Raw genomic sequence first — 16,796 nt, 5'->3', positions numbered from 1 at the left:
AGGTATTTTATTTAATTAATTTATTGATAGTGTAGAGTTAGGTTTAATTGTAACTTAGGTTAGGATTTATTTTACAGGTAAATTTGTAATTATTTTAACTATTTTAGCTATTAAATAGTTCTTAACTATTTAATAGCTATTGTACCTGGTTAAAATAAATACAAAGTTACCTGTAAAATAAATATTAATCCTAAAATAGCTATAATATAATTATAATTTATATTGTAGCTATATTAGGATTTATTTTACAGGTAAGTATTTAGCTTTAAATAGGAATAATTTATTTAATAAGAGTTAATTAATTTCGTTAGATTAAAATTATATTTAACTTAGGGGGTGTTAGTGTTAGACTTAGCTTTAGGGGTTAATACATTTATTAGAATAGCGGTGAGCTCCAGTCGGCAGATTAGGGGTTAATGTTTGAAGTTAGGTGTCGGCGATGTTAGGGAGGGCAGATTAGGGGTTAATACTATTTATTATAGGGTTAGTGAGGCGGATTAGGGGTTAATAACTTTATAATAATAGCGGTGCGGTCCGCTCGGCATATTAGGGGTTAATAAGTGTAGGCAGGTGGAGGCGACGTTGAGGGGGGCAGATTAGGGGTTAATAAATATAATATAGGGGTCGGCGGTGTTAGGGGCAGCAGATTAGGGGTACATAAGTATAACTTAGGTGGCGGCGCTTTGCGGTCGGCAGATTAGGGGTTAATTATTGTAGGTAGCTGGCTGCGACGTTGTGGGGGGCAGGTTAGGGGTTAATAAATATAATATAGGGGTCGGCGGTGTTAGGGGCAGCAGATTAGGGTTACATAAGTATAACGTAGGTGGCGGTCGGCAGATTAGGGGTTAAAAAAATTTAATCGAGTGGCGGCGATGTGGGGGGACCTCGGTTTAGGGGTACATAGGTAGTTTATGGGTGTTAGTGTACTTTAGAGCACAGTAGTTAAGAGCTTTATGAACCGGCGTTAGCCCAGAAAGCTCTTAACTACTGACTTTTTTTCTGCGGCTGGAGTTTTGTCGTTAGATTTCTAACGCTCACTTCAGACACGACTCTAAATACCGGAGTTAGAAAAATCCCATTGAAAAGATAGGATACGCAATTTACGTAAGGGGATCTGCGGTATGGAAAAGTCGCGGCTGAAAAGTGAGCGTTAGACCCTTTTTTTAATGACTCCAAATACCGGAGGTAGCCTAAAACCAGCGTTAGGAGCCTCTAACGCTGGTTTTCACGGCTACCGCCAAACTCCAAATCTAGGCCTTAGGGTTTATTTTTATTTTACAGGCAAGTAGACTAGTTACTAAATAGTTATTAACTATTTACTAGCTACCTAGCTAAAATAAATACAAATTTACCTGTAAAATAAAACCTAACCTGAGTTCCACTAACCCCTTACCTTACACTACAATGAAATAAATTACATTAATTAAATACAATTAACTAAATTACAAAAACAACAAACACTAAATTACACAAAATAAAAAAGAAATTATCAAATATTTAAACTAATTACACCTAATCTGATAGCCCTATCAAAATAAAAAAGCCCCCCCAAAATAAAAAAAACCTAGCCTAAACTAAACTGCCAATGGCCTTTAAAAGGGCCTTTTGCTGGGCATTGACCCAAAGAAATCAGCTCTTTTACCTGTAAAAAAAAATACAAACAACCCCCCAAAAGTAAAACCCACCACCCACACAACCAAACCCCCCAAATAAAATCCTATATAAAAAACCTGAGCTCCCCATTGCCCTGAAAAGGGCATTTGGATGGGCATTGCCCTTTTTCAGCCCAAACCCTAAGCTAAAAATAAAACCCACCCAATAAACCCTTAAAAAAAAAACTAAAACTAACCCCCAAATATCCATTTACAGTTTTTGAAGACCGGACATCCATCCTCAACAAAGCCGGGAGAAGTCTTCATCCAAGCAGCAAGAAGTGGTCCTCCAGACGGGCAGAAGTCTTCATCCAGACGGCATCTTCTATCTTTATCGTTCTGATGCGGAGCGGCTCCATCTTCAAGACATTAGGCGCGGAGCATCCTCTTCTGACAATGGCTCTTAAAGAATGAAGGTTCCTTTAAGGGATGTCATCCAAGATCACGTCCCTTGAATTCCGATTGGCTGATAGAATTCTATCAGCCAATCGGAATTAAATCAGCCAATAGGATTGAGCTCGCATTCTATTGGCTGTTCCAATCAGCCAATAGAATGTGAGCTCAATCCTATTGGATGATTGGATCAGCCAATAGGATTGAAGCTCAATCCCATTGGTTGATTGCATCAGCCAATAGAATTTTTTCCCTTTTAATTCCAATTGGCTGATAGAATTCTTGGATGACGTCCCTTAAAGGACCCTTCATTCTTGAAGAGCCGTCGAAAGAAGAGGATGCTTCGCGCCGGATGTCCTGAAGATGGAGCCGCTCCGCATCGGAAGGGTGAAGATAGAAGATGCCGTCTGGATGAAGACTTCTGCCCGCCTGGAGGACCACTTCTTGCCGCTTGGATGAAGACTTCTCCCGGCTTTGTTGAGGACTTCTTGCCGCTTGGATGAAGACTTCTCCCGGCTTCGTTGAGGATGGATGTCTGGTCTTCAAAAACTGTAAGTGGATCTTCGGGGGTTAGTGTTAGGTTTTTTTAAGGGTTTATTGGGTGGGTTTTATTTTTAGCTTAGGGTTTGGGCTGAAAAAGAGCTAAATGCCCTTTTAAGGGCAATGCCCATCCAAATGCCCTTTTTAGGGCAATGGGGAGCTTAGGTTTTTCTATATAGGATTTTATTTGGGGGTTTGGTTGTGTGGGTGGTAGGTTTTACTGTTGGGGGGTTGTTTGTATTTTTTTTTTACAGGTAAAAGAGCTGATTTCTTTGGGGCAATGCCCTGCAAAATGCCTTTTAAGGGCCATTGGAAGCTTAGTTTAGGCTAGGGTTTTTTTTTAAATTTTGGGGGCTTTTTTATTTTGATAGGGCTATTACATTAGGTGTAATTAGTTTAAATATTTGATAATTTCTTTTTTATTTAGTGTAATTTAGTGGGGGTTTTTTGTAATTGAGTTAATTGTATTTAATTAATGTAATTTATTTAATTGTAGTGTAAGGTTAGGTTTTAGTGTAACTCAGGTTAGGTTTTATTTTACAGGTAAATTTGTATTTATTTTTGCTAGGTAGTTAGTAAATAGTTAATAACTATTTACTAACTATTCTACCTAGTTAAAATAAATACAAACTTATCTGTGAAATAAAAATAAAACCTAAGATAGCTACAATATAACTATTAGTTATATTTTAGCTAGCTTAGGTTTTATTTTATAGGTAAGTATTTAGTTTTAAATAGGAATTATTTAGGTATTAATTGTAAGTTTTATTTAGATTTATTTTAATTATTTTAAAGTTAGTGGGTGTTAGGGTTAGACTCAGGGTTAGGTTTAGGGGTTAATAACTTTAGTACAGTGGCGGCGATTTTGGGGGCAGCAGATTAGGGGTTAATAATATTTAACTAGTGTTTACAATGCGGGAGTGCGGCGGTTTAGGGGTTAATATGTTTATTATAGTGGCGGCAATGTCGGGAGCGGCAGATTAGGGGGTTAATAATTTTATTTTAGTGTTTGCGATGCGGGAGGGCCTCGGTTTAGGGGTTAATAGGTAGTTTATGGGTGTAAGTGTACTTTTTAGCACTTTAGTTATGAGTTTTATGTTACGGCTTTGTAACTTAAAACCCATAACTACTGACTTTCAGTTTACGATACGGATCTTTACGGGATAGGCTGTACCGCTCACTTTTTGGCCAGACAGGCAAACTCGTAATACCGGCGCTGTGAAAGTCCCAATGAAAAAGGACTTTTTGAAAGCTGCGGTAGTTACTTTGCGTTACGGCCAAAAAAGTGTGCGGTACAGATATACCTGCAAGACTCGTAATACCAGCCATAACGCTGCTTTTTCACTCATGAGGCAAAACTCGTAATCTAGTCGATAGTGTATTGGACATCTTATGCAATTATATAAGTTGATTGCAGGGAGGCCCAATTATGATAGGCTGTAAAAAATAGGGGAGGCTTAAAGGGACATGAAACCCAAAAAATGTTATTTCATGATTCAGATAGAGGGGCCGATTTATCATGTATCTGGCGGACATGATCCGTTGTAGCGGATCATGTCTGCCAGACATCGATAAATGCTGACAATGTTTGTGCAATTCCGCCCCGCTAGCAGGGGGTGTCAATCAACCCGATAGTATGCGATCGGGCAGATTTCTGTCCGCCACCTCAGAAGGTGGCAGACGAGTTAAGGAGCAGCGGTCTTAAGACCGCTGCTTCTTAATTTAGGTTTCCAGCGAGCCTGAAGGGTTGTGCGAAAAACATCTGCATACAGCAGCATTCGAGCATTAATAAATCGGCCCCATAGAATACAATTTTAAACAACATTCCAATTTACTTCTAGTAGTCGATTTATTAAGCAGCAGATGTTGCTTCCAACCCTTCATTTTAGGTCCGCCTGAAACGGAAGTTAGCAAGTAGTGGTCTTAACTTGTCCGCCACCTTTTAGATGGCGGACTGAAATCATCCCAATCTGATCCAATAAGGATGATTGACGGGCCTCTGTGAGCAGGGGGCAGCATTGCACAGGCATTTCGCTAGAAATGCTTGTGCAATGTTAAATGCTGACAGTGTATGCTGTCGGCATTTAGCGAGGTAGAGCAGACATGATACGCTAAATCATGTCCACTCCACCAATGTTAAATCTACCCCTTTGAGTCTAATTTGCTTCATTCTGTAGATATTCTCTCTTGAAGAAATACCAATGCACTTGGGCGAGGCAATCACACGAGGCATCTATGTGCAGCCACCAATCAGCAGCTAGTGAGCCTATCTAGATATGCTTTTCAACAAAGGATATCGAGAGAATAAAGCAAATTAGATAAAATAAGAAAGTTGTACATTGGAAAGTTGTTTAAAATTGTATGCTCTTTCTAAATCATGAATGAAACAAAATTGGGTTTCATGTCTCTTTAATAAATTTTGAACATTAATATTATTGATAATCTTAAAGGGATAGTAAACCCAAAAAAATTTATTTTATGATTCAGATAGCACATACAATTTTAAACAACTTTTCAATTTACTTCTATTATCAAATTTGCTTCATTCTCTTGTTATCCATTGCTGAATGGACAGCATTGCACTACTGGCAGCTAGCTGAACACATCTAGCTAGCCAATCACAAGAGACAAGTGTGTGCAGGCACTAATTAGCAGCAGCTCCCACTAGTGTAGGATATGTACGTATTCATTTTTAACAAGGGATTCTAAGAGAACGAAGCACATTTGAAAATAGAAGTGAATTTAAAAGTGTCTTAAAATGACATGCTCTATCTGAATCATGCAAGTTTGATTTTGACTTTCCTAACCCTTTAAGACAAAAAAGAGACTTTTTTTTTTGAGTATCACGTGCTTTAAAGGGATTGTTAGGTTTTTGCATCTTTTTTTTTTTTTTTTTTAAAGGTTTTTATTGAGGTTATTCAAAAATACAACTTTATGCATACATTCAGAAGTTGGGACAACCAACACTTGATATGGTACAATTATTTCAAACGGTAGGTTACATAGGCAAGTAAATGACAACCTCACTATTACTCACTCCCCACTACTGAACTCCAGCAATGAACCTCCTTTTGTTTTTTTTGTTTTTTATGCGTGAATGTCCCCAAAACTATAAAAGGTCACTCTTGGACCTTTAATAACTGAGATAGCTCAAAAGGGGACTCTAGTGATAGGTACGGCCACTTTTGGACCTTAAATAGTTAATTAAATATAACAGCAAACAAATGCTCTATATTGTGCTCTACTCAATGACAAATAGAGAAGCCACACTATGGGAGAGCGCCGCTACTACATAGGGCATCGGGAGGGATATAGGCTATGGTCAGTCATTGCCCTGATCTGTGGGGTCTGGATAAGTGTACCCTGTCCCTTAATTGATATTATATAGGATGAAGGAGAAAAGAGAAAGGGGGTCAGATGTCAGGTGTGGGACCGGATTAAGCAGGATAAGGGAAATGGTCAGTGAAACTACTATTAAGGAGTGTGTAGCTAGCCTAACCTTCAAAAATAAATCTATTTATTACAGCACTAGCCCTCTCAAACCCCATATGCATTCCCCATCTCCCGCCAAGAGCAGTAAAAACCCCTCAATCTATATATCATAACATATACAATAGGGCTAAACAGTTGATAGCCTGCAGCTGAAGAGCACAGGAACACACACACATGGAAATAAACCATAGAACCTCAGACCCTATACAATTAAACTAAGTAACATTAATTAGTACATTAACATTTTCTCTACTGTTTCTGTAGTAAACATAATACTAAGTACTCGTGATCTTAGACTACACATTGATCTTGGCAGATAAATATAAAAACCTGTAAATACAGAATGTACCTGCATAATATTTAACTGCAACTGGAAAGCGTTGTACAGGCTCTCAACTATGTACAAGTAAATTAAGCAGCATTCATTAGTGCATTACCGTTTTCCCTATTATCGCATTAGCAAACACAACTATAAGTACTTGCAAGCATGGTTAAGGTACCTAGACATTGTTCTTGGCAGATATTGTAATGTAAAATGTTCCTGTGATAGATATGTCTACAGTGGCAAAGCTCTGTCCGTGCACTCACTTTGGGCAACAAACGATGCAAAAAGAGAAAGGTTGCACACCAGAGCAGAGAGTTCAACCTGTTCAGCCAATGCCAGACCGTAAACGGCATTGAATAATAGCCTCTGTGAAAAATGAGGGACCCAGCATTGTAACGAGGGGGGCACTCCCCAGTACTGGTACCTCTTGTAGGCGCTTGTTTCCAGCAACAGGAAAGCCAGCAGCGCAACTCGGCTCCATATCCATGCCCCTAGGTGCTTGCCATTTTGTTTTCTGGCCTCCCCGCTGTGATCTCGCATCAATACCTCCGGTGCCATCCCCACATAGCAGCGAGGGCATCTTGTGGGCTAAGGAAAGTGGAGGAGCAGTGTTCAGTGGCTCGGCTTGAAAACCCGACAACTCCACTGCAGCGTCTGGTGCGCTGGTCTGTATCTCAAGATCCTCGGGGCACTGTGACGCACTTAAGATCTGATCGTGAGGACGTCCGCTCCCACTAAGATCAAGCTGCAAACTCCCTTCAGTGTCTGGGCTCACAGCGTCCATAGGGATAAATTGCTTCATGTTCCCTTGTGACGGAGTGTCCTTAAGAGCTATCGCCGGGAAAAGCAATAACATTAGATCTGTATGACTGCCTGATCGCAGTTGTTATTGTGTGCTCCCATGCTGTGACGGCTTCCAAGGCATCTCTCCCATGCTCCATTATGTTTCACTTGTATAAGTAAACAAGAAATTGGCTTTATGCGGCTTCTCAATAAAAGACAGATTTAGATACTTATTATCCCGTTACAGGATACCGTAACTCTGGAGTTCGGGGGGGGGGGGGGTCAATTACATGCGGCAGCCCCAGACCTACGCTGAGAATCCCTTTTAAAGTGTCTCTAGCAGTAATCAATCCACAGCTCGGCTCGATCACATCCAGTGGCAATATGGCTGCTAGGCCCTTGTAAAATGTCTCTTGCGTAGCTGTCCCAAAGAACATAGGCAAAGACCCTGTCTTGGCTTCAGCTCCACGGATGTCCAAACTTTAACAGATATAGTAATCCAAAAGTGAAGAATGCTGCAGAATTATAGTAGATTTCTTGGGTAAAATCACTTGTTCTCCAGGAGCTTCATTGAAACACGACCTGCCGCTTTGAGAGTAGGCTCCGCCCCCCAGGTTTTTGCATCTTTAAAGGGACAGTAAACACCTTGAAATTTTAATATAAAATGTATGGTTATGCATAGTAAAAACATTGCACTATACTTTCATTATTTTGCCCCCGTTTCATGTATGTGAGCTCTGAAAATTGGGGCTTTTCTAATTCTCAGAACTTAAAAAGCATGCTGCAGAGTTTGCATGACTAACCCTGCTATGTTTCTCTAATTGGCTTTAACAGAACTGCAAAACAATGGCCTTCATACTAACAATATGACCGTGGCTAGCCTTGTCAGCTGCAGACTCAAGCCCAGATTAGTTTTTCCAAATGAGCCAAGATGTGGGTGGAGTTTGACGATTGGAAAACAATTGCAGCAAAGAAGATGTTAATTTGTTTTAAAAATGTTTAGTGTTATTCTATATCACAACAAGAGAAATATCTTCCAATTACAAGGCGCTTACTGTCCCTTTAAAGGGACAGTCAACCATAGAATTGTTATTGTTTTAAAAGATAGATAATCCCTTTATTACTCATTCCCCAGTTTTGCATAACCAACACAGTTATATTAATGTACTTTTTACCTTTGTGATTACCTGGCTTGTATCTAGAAACCTTCTTCCAGCCCCCTGATCACATGACTGTGACTGTTTATTATCTATTGTCTTAAATTTAGCATTGTGTTGTGCTAGATCTTAAATAACTTTCTGTGCCTGAACACAGTGTTATCTATATAGCCCACGTGTACTTTCTGTCTCTTTGTGTTGAAAAGAGATTTAAAAAGCATGTGATAAGAGGCAGCCCTCAAAGGCTTAGAAATTAGCATATGAGCCTACCTATGTTTAGTTTAAACTAAGAATACCAAGAGAAAAAAGCAAATTTGATGATAAAAGTAAATTGGAAAGTCAATTAAAATTAAAAGTCCTATCTGAATAATGAAAGTTTAATTTATACTTGACTGTCCCTTTAATTACAGTTTTTTTACATTTGCTGGGTTTAAGTGTTTACAGGATTCTCCAGAAAGGTGGATTGCAAAGGGGGGTTCAGTTTTTGTGTAGGGTTTTTAGATTTCAGGTGGGTCGTGGTGGTGAAATGACATTTTATGGAATATGTTTTCCGTGTTTGATAACAATAATTAAGTAAATAAACAATTAATTAATTATGATTGCTCTTCTGTGAAAGCCAACTGTATACAAATGTATAATTATTTAGACACCTGGAATACTATTATTAATTATTATTTTGTTTTGTTTGTCTGCTATTTCTTACATTAGGAATGTAATCGATTAGTGGTGGCACCAAAAATATGATGTAAGATAAATCTAAAACAAATTATAATAGTAATAGCAAACTAGTTAGGAAGACAAACAACAGCACTTGGAGTAAGATTTTAAAGATACACTAAAGTAAAAATGAAAACTCTCATGATTCAGATAGAGCATGCAGTTTTAAACAAATTTACAATTCGCTTCCAGTATCAAATTGAATGTTTTTTATATGCAACCTCCTACTGAGCATTGGGCAAGAGTTCACAGTGTATACATACATGAGTTTGTGATTGGCTGATACAGGGAGCAGGGAAAACTACTGAAAGTTTGAAATCACTACTAGAATTTTGACCAACCACATATGGACATAGTTATGACATAAAAATATTCATATAAAAGTGAAGGTTTATATTGGGCCTGCTGACCAATTATGCAATGGTATTAGATTACTGGCAAGTGTACCCAAAATGAACTAGTAGAGAGAGGTTTGAAAAACAAATGGTTAAAGGGACATGGAACCTAATTTTTTTCTTTCACGATTTAGATAGAGAATACAATTTTATCCCCTTCACCCAAATGGACGTATACATACGTCTTGCAGTACTTTGGCTATCGTACCCCAGGACGTATAAATACACGTCCCAGCTTCAGGAAGCTCCAACACATTCAGCTGTTAAGTTACAGCCGAGTGCTGGAGCTTCTGAAGCTTCAGGCATCTGCCTCATATGGAGGGCAGATGCCTGATCATTACAGACAGGGACACTGTGTGTGTCACCGTCTGTAACGATCCTTGCTGGTACCGGCGGGAGGCGGTCCAGCAGGGGAGGCGGGAGGGAGTGGTAGGACCCTACCTATGGAAAAGAATAAAATTAAGGGACATGGAGGAATGGGGCAGCTACGATACAGAAAATTGGATCTGTGGGTGTTGGGGAACTTAAACTAAAGATTGCAGGTGGGGTTGGGGAGGGGCACCATGCTATAGAAAGTAAGTTAAAATGAATAATAAAAATTACATAAAAAAAAAGGCAGTTTATAGGTACTGGCAGACAGCTGCCAGTACCTAAGATGGCTCCTAACAGTTAGAGGGGGGAGGTTTAGAAAGCTGTCGGGGGGGGGGGATCCTACACTGCAGATATTATAAAAATATAGAAAAAAAATATTTTATTTAAATAAAAAAAAAAATTCATACTGGCAGACTGGGGGTTACCAGTGTGGGGTGGGGGAGGGAAGAGAGCTGTTTGGGAGGGATCAGGGGGTAGGAAATGTCAGGTGGAAGGCTAATCTCTACACTGTGTGCAGAATTATTAGGCAAATGAGTATTTTGACCACATCATCCTCTTTATGCATGTTGTCTTACTCCAATCTGTATAGGCTCGAAAGCCTACTACCAATTAAGCATATTAGGTGATGTGCATCTCTGTAATGAGAAGGGGTGTGGTCTAATGACATCAACGCCCTATATCAGGTGTGCATAATTATTAGGCAACTTCCTTTCCTTTGGCAAAATGGGTCAAAAGAAGGACTTGACAGGCTCAGAAAAGTCAAAAATAGTGAGATATCTTGCAGAGGGATGCAGCACTCTTAAAATTGCAAAGCTTCTGAAGCGTGATCATCGAACAATCAAGCGTTTCATTCAAAATAGTCAACAGGGTCGCAAGAAGCGTGTGGAAAAACCAAGGTGCAAAATAACTGCCCATGAACTGAGAAAAGTCAAGCGTGCAGCTGCCAAGATGCCACTTGCCACCAGTTTGGCCATATTTCAGAGCTGCAACATCACTGGAGTGCCCAAAAGCACAAGGTGTGCAATACTCAGAGACATGGCCAAGGTAAGAAAGGCTGAAAACGACCACCACTGAACAAAACACACAAGCTGAAACGTCAAGACTGGGCCAAGAAATATCTCAAGACTGATTTTTCTAAGGTTTTATGGACTGATGAAATGAGAGTGAGTCTTGATGGGCCAGATGGATGGGCCCGTGGCTGGATTGGTAAAGGGCAGAGAGCTCCAGTCCGACTCAGACGCCAGCAAGGTGGAGGTGGAGTACTGGTTTGGGCTGGTATCATCAAAGATGAGCTTGTGGGGCCTTTTCGGGTTGAGGATGGAGTCAAGCTCAACTCCCAGTCCTACTGCCAGTTTCTGGAAGACACCTTCTTCAAGCAGTGGTACAGGAAGAAGTCTGCATCCTTCAAGAAAAACATGATTTTCATGCAGGACAATGCTCCATCACACGCGTCCAAGTACTCCACAGCGTGGCTGGCAAGAAAGGGTATAAAAGAAGAAAATCTAATGACATGGCCTCCTTGTTCACCTGATCTGAACCCCATTGAGAACCTGTGGTCCATCATCAAATGTGAGATTTACAAGGAGGGAAAACAGTACACCTCTCTGAACAGTGTCTGGGAGGCTGTGGTTGCTGCTGCACGCAATGTTGATGGTGAACAGATCAAAACACTGACAGAATCCATGGATGGCAGGCTTTTGAGTGTCCTTGCAAAGAAAGGTGGCTATATTGGTCACTGATTTGTTTTTGTTTTGTTTTTGAATGTCAGAAATATATATTTGTGAATGTTGAGATGTTATATTGGTTTCACTGGTAAAAATAAATAATTGAAATGGGTATATATTTGTTTTTTGTTAAGTTGCCTAATAATTATGCACAGTAATAGTCACCTGCACACACAGATATCCCCCTAAAATAGCTATAACTAAAAAACAAACTAAAAACTACTTCCAAAACTATTCAGCTTTGATATTAATGAGTTTTTTGGGTTCATTGAGAACATGGTTGTTGTTCAATAATAAAATTAATCCTCAAAAATACAACTTGCCTAATAATTCTGCACTCCCTGTACACTAAAGCTAAAATTAACCTTTTAAGCTACATGATCCCTTCACTGTTAGGAATAATAGATGTGTGGTGCGCAGATGCAATTAGCGGCCTTCTAAGTACCAAAAAGCAATGGCAAAGTCATATATATGTCTGCTATTTCTGAATAAAGGGCATCCCAGAGAAACTTTTACAAACATTTGTGAATTTCTGTGAGAAACCCAAAGTTTGTGAAAAAAGTACCAATTTTTTTATGTGATAGCATTTGGCGGTGAAATGGTGGCATGAAATATACCAAAATGGGCCTATATAGTTTTGATAGGTAAATTAAAAAAACAAGGCTCTATTTCTGTTTTAATGGAGTGATAGCAAAAATGCTAAAAATTATCTGGTATTTTTGGGCAAGTTTTTGTCTGAAAGTCTCGGTAGTGAAAGGGTTAAACAACATTCCAATTTACTTTTATTATTTAATTTGCTTCATTCTTTAAGTATCCTTTGTTGAAGAAATAGCAATGCACATGGTTGAGCCAATCACACAAGGCATATTTGTGCAGTCACCACAGCTACTGAGCCTATTTAGATATGCTTTTCAACAAAGGATATCAAGATAATAAAGCAAATTAGATAATAGAAGTAAATTGGAAAGTTGTTTAAAACTGCATGTTCTTTCTTAATCATGAAAGAAAAAATTTGGGTTTCATGTCCCTTTAAACGTGTCAGGCTTTGATTACTTTGCGGAATGCTCATGTTATGTTTTATCTTCAGCGTCTGTTTAAAACCTTAGCCTTAGATAATTGGCTATTTATATATTTAAAATTGAAGCTAAAGGTGCATTTGTTTTGTGAACTTGAATTCAATGACATTTTCTTAGGTTTCAACTACACTGCTCTTACCGAGTGAACTTGGATATAATTGCTATCATGTGAATAGGCAGAAGCAAAGGTGTTCTTTTCACATAATTATATTTATATTTTTCTCTATAAAGATTTTTGTTATTGCTTTAATTTTTGCAGTTTGTTGTGCATCCAATTTGTTTATTTTTTTGTCTTTGATTTTTTTATATTGCTGTTATTTTTATCTGTTGTTATTGTTGTTAGTATATTCACTACTACTGTATACTGTATATATTTTTTTCTCTATAAAAATGTAGTAAAATTTATTTATTTTTTTTTTTTTTGCTTCAAATGTACATTTTATTAAAAAATAAGTTTTAGTAAGTACACACAGGGTTGAGATGTTTGGAAACAAAAAAGCCCTTTAAAAGCTGTTTAAACAACCTCATTGCATAGTCCTTTAACTGAGAGACTATATAAACTAAATGAAACAATGGCCAGGATTCAATAAAACCCATTAGTGAAACCAGTATCTTACGGAACAAATTGCAGCAATATTGCAGTTCAGACAGATTTGTACCTGCCCCTTGTCACATCAGTGAAAGATACCGACATTAGAAAAACGTCTTTAAAACAAACAAAACAGGCCACGCTAACATATGCAAAAAATAATAATAAACTTGAAATAGTGAGGCATGATGGCGAGAGAAGATACTTCACAGGGGTAATAGAGATTATATAAATTCAGTTTGCATTAATGTAGGAGAAAAATTCTGATCATGCCCCAGAAATACTCACGGTCGTTCCTTTTTTTGTGTCTAAGAACAAAGCAGAGATGTTGATATTTTACACTTAGATTTACATTAACCGCATTTCAAGAACATTTCCGAAGTTGCTGCAGTTGTAAATGTTTTTTTTTTTTTTTTTTTTAATATTTAAAGTTTTTTATTGAGGTTGTTCAAAGATACAGCTCCAATTAGATGTTCAATAGCAAAAACAACATATACATTGAGTTGCACGATTATGACTTGCAAATACAAACAAAGGGTTACTATAATAAATAGAAAGCAACCTAACATCATCACACAGAAAGCTACTGAACGCTAGTAATGGACCTCATTTTATGGTTTTAACAAATATACTGTATGTGCGCCCCAAAACCTCAAAAGGCCACTTATGGGCCCATGTAAATATGAGTAACTCAATAATGGGGACCCTAATGATAGATACGGTCACTTTTGGACCTTAGAACTTGGTGATTAAAGTTTGATATGTGGAGTGGTCGCATATGGACCAAAAAGTTAGTAAGTCTTTACACTTAAGTGTTACAAAAAGTAAAAATAGGTCAGGCACCTAGTGTTATGGGCATGGGCAAAATCCATTTTAAAAAGCAACAGGAACACTCCTAAGCCACCATTTTGAGCACAACTCTAGTGTCCAAGTAGCACAAAGGCGTAGAAGGGGTAAGAATGGCATGTGGGCTATAGGGGGCCGAAGGTAATTTATGTAGGAATATATACCGGTGTCCACTTATATATTGTGGAATCATCTAGTTGATATAAATAAATACCATGGTACAGGGGCATCTTCAAGTTGAACAATAACAGCAAGATATATAAAGGCAAAACCTAGCAGGGTATGAGCATCAAGACCTTGGGCTACTCATACATATATAATACTCTAAACATAACATGCACGAATATCTACACAGGTGATCTCCAATAGTAAAATATACAAAGGCTAGGCCTAGCATGATTTAAGTAACTGAACTCTGGGCTATTCATGCAGATATGGTCCTGTAAACATGGTATATAGAAATAAGGATACAAACAATCTCTTATAATAAACTATATAAAAGCAAGACCTAGCACAGCTGGAAGTTCTAAATGATAATTCAACATGCATACTTATAAACTATGAAACAGTTTAACAGACCTATAAATGAACAAGCCTATATAACAAGGAAGGGAGAATAGGTTTTCCCCCAAGAATCAGGCAAAAACGCCATCATTAATAGAGAGTAACTCTCTGGGGAATGTTATGTGAAGTCAAAGTGAAATAGGTCCCAATGTGGATTCAAATAAAGTTTTCTTATAAAGTCACTGTAAGGGCTAGTACCTGCCATGTAGCCATCTGAGCAAGATATGTGTAACCCAGGCTCGACTATTATCTGGTTTTCCATGAAAAGAGCAGCCTACCCAATACCTTGTCGCCAATCTCTGAGGGCTCTCGTAGGAAGAATGTCTCGGTCAGTTAAATGACCTTTCTTTATAATCGGCAAACAGTGGTTCTCTTGATGCCTTGGGATAGAAGAGGGAAGTTCCTCCGATTGAGGTGCATTATTTGTTTTTCTGGGCAGTGTTGTAGTTAGGCCCTTCCCTGTTCCTGCGGCCATGCCGGGCTGGAGTTGCTTATCGAGCCGCCCTACGCCAATTACCGGTACTTCTGCGGGCATTTGGCTAGTCTCATCTAACAGATCAGCCATCTTCACATAAAGAGGCCGTCTCGTCACTCCGACCCCTGGAGGTGCGGCAGAGCGTTCTGCTTGTTCCGGCACTGCCGTTATCCGCCTAGTCTCCTGCGGGTTCTCGGGTGCTGTGTATACTTCAGTAGTCAGAGCCTTTTCCAGCACGTTCTCTGCAGTACTCTCTACGGTGTCGAAGGTTACCACTCCGCTGTCCGTGGGAGATGTGTCTGACCTCTGGCTTGTAGGAGTGTTGTTCCAGGCATTTTTTATACTTTTAGATAGGCTCAAAAAATGGTCTTGTAGTATGCGTCGCATGTCCTGTGCAGTAATGGCATCTCTAGGCGCCTTCATATTACCGTGTAATTGTAGATGCAATTTGCAGTAGTAGCAGTAATTAGTACTGCTCGTAACCCCAGTCACCTAGGGGGGGGAATATGCGGTAGCCCCGGCTCCACGAGCTGCCAGACACCAGATAGTCAAAAAAAATTTTTAAACTCAATCCCGGTTTGTGTATTTGCAACTAACCATTCTTATTGGTCTTGCTTCTAATAAAGCTCTATGTATGTATTCTTAAAAAAGGTGTCAGATACTATCTATATTTTATGATTACAAAGGTTCTACTACTTGCAATCTGCCACCCATCTGTATTTTGCTAGAGGTTTAATTGATGTCATTAAGTATTGCAATAAACACATGCTCATCTATCATTTGTATTCCTAAAGCAAAACCAACATTACCAAAAACTAAAAGTACCATTAAGTTCAAACAAAAATAAAGTCCATTGGAACCTATTTAGACCATACAATTTAAAACAACTTTCCAATTTACTTCTATTTACAAATTTGTTTCATTTGTGTAGTATCCTTTGTTGAAAGAGCAGCTATGCACTAATGGGAGCTAGCTGAACACATTGGGTGAGCCAATCACAATATGCTTATATGTGCTGCAGCCACCAATCAGCAGCTACCTCCCAGTAATGTATTGCCTCTCCTACCCAGGTATTCTTTCTACAAAGAGAACTAAACAAATATGATAAGTAAATTGGAAAGTTGTTTAAAATTGCATGTTCTATCTGAATCATGAAAGAAAACTTTTGGGTTTCATGTCCCTTTAAATCCATATAAACTATATTTTTCAAAACATACAATCATATCCTATCCAGAAATGTGAGCTATGGATAAATCAAAGCATAAGCTAATTAACATTTTACGTTTCAGAGAACTTGGTGCATGTGTAAATACATCCTCTGCATCTGGCAATTTTACTAAAGGGCCAGAAAACATAACCAGACACATAATCAAACCTGCATTTCAACATTCATAACCACCATGCATATCCAGGCTTAAAGAGTTAGAAATTGATTCCCATGTGAACCTAATTAAAATATTCTATTACAATAATGATTATAAATGTAATCATTTTAAATATTTTTTTTTTTTATTAAAATAAACTATCACATACCTTATGTTAAGGTTGAATTGTCATGAAATGTGCGGTAATGACCGCCCACAAAATCAGGCATGGCTCATATAATCCAGCACCCGCCCCCCATCCAATGGCAAAGTGGCTGGGCACCTTAATTTAAATATTAGATTCAGTCAGCATCGCATGTGCAGTACTGACG

At 38.6% G+C, this 16,796-nt stretch overlaps 1 protein-coding gene across 2 annotated transcripts in view; it reads right to left on the bottom strand.

Annotated features, from left to right (window-relative positions):
* The window catches only part of LOC128660800 (glyoxylate/hydroxypyruvate reductase B-like), a 75,769-nt gene that overhangs the window by 38,131 nt on the left and 20,842 nt on the right, over positions 1 to 16,796 (bottom strand). The gene's annotated exons all lie outside the window — the stretch shown is intronic.

Source organism: Bombina bombina, chromosome 5, assembly GCF_027579735.1.
Source record: "Bombina bombina isolate aBomBom1 chromosome 5, aBomBom1.pri, whole genome shotgun sequence".
In the NCBI taxonomy this organism is placed as follows: domain Eukaryota; kingdom Metazoa; phylum Chordata; class Amphibia; order Anura; family Bombinatoridae; genus Bombina; species Bombina bombina.
This window is presented reverse-complemented; position numbering and strand designations above follow the sequence as displayed.